Source organism: Asparagus officinalis, chromosome 1, assembly GCF_001876935.1.
Source record: "Asparagus officinalis chromosome 1, Aspof.V1, whole genome shotgun sequence".
In the NCBI taxonomy this organism is placed as follows: Eukaryota; Viridiplantae; Streptophyta; class Magnoliopsida; order Asparagales; family Asparagaceae; genus Asparagus; species Asparagus officinalis.
In genome coordinates, this window is record NC_033794.1 from 89,718,733 (window position 1) to 89,719,905 (window position 1,173).

The following is a 1,173-nucleotide window of genomic DNA, read 5'->3' on the forward strand; positions in this document are numbered from 1 at the left end:
TATATATATATATATATTTTGTCATAACCATTCTTTCTCCTCTCTTATCATCTTCTTCCTCTCCCAAAATAGCTGTGAACCCATGGTATATATATATATATATTTTGTCATAACCATTCTTTCTCCTCTCTTATCATCTTCTTCCTCTCCCAAAATAGCTGTGAACCCATGGCCATGGTAGGCGGGAATTTTTTTTGAAGAATTTGAGAAAACATTGTGAACGAAATAGATTGGCATCGAGCGGATCTACAACTCTTGTGAAGACCGATCCGCTAATTCTCGATTTTTGGAGATCAAATCCCTTTCAAGGCAAGTTCATCTCCTCCAATCCTCACGCTCTTTTAATAGGTTGTATTTGGTTATGTTCTTGAGTAGGATTTATGATCAAATACATATATTTTAACTAATTGAAATGTAAAGATGAGAATTTTGTATCAAAAGACAAAGTTACATGCAAAACAATCCAAGAGGGGTCAGATTGTCTTTTCAGTGCATGTGTATAATATTTAACTAAGACAATTTGTATCAAGTCTTAGTAGTCGACTACAAAATAAATTATCTTTTAATAGGTTGTATTTGGTTGTATTCTTGAGTAGGATTCATAATCAAATACATATATTTTGATTAATTGAAATGTAAAGATAAGAATTTTGTATCAAGAGACAAAGCTACATGCAAAACAATCCAAGAGGGGTCAGATTGTCTTTTCAGTGCATGTGTATAATCTTTAACTAAAAAATTGAGACAACAAATAAACTCCAAATTGAGCCAAACAAGTGTCGAATAAAATCTATGTAAATCTCATTTCTAAAATAGAAAGCCATTCTTAAAAAGAGTTTGTATAGAGAAAGATATACTTAATTTACTAATAACACATTTTGTAGAAAACTGTTGCACGTGCATAATCTTTAAGCTAAAAAATTGTAATAACAAATAAACACCAAATTGAACCAAAATAGTGCCAAATGAAGTATATTTGATTCTAGTTTCCAAAAACAAAAAATTATTTTTAAAAATAATTTGTCTAGAGAAAGTTATGCGTAATTTACTAACAATATGTTTTGCAGAAAGCTGCTGCATAAGGCTAATACCTTTAGTAGTCAACTACTAAGGCTTGTAGTCGACTACTAAGACAATTTATTTTGTATTTGAATTTGTAATTGATGTACGACT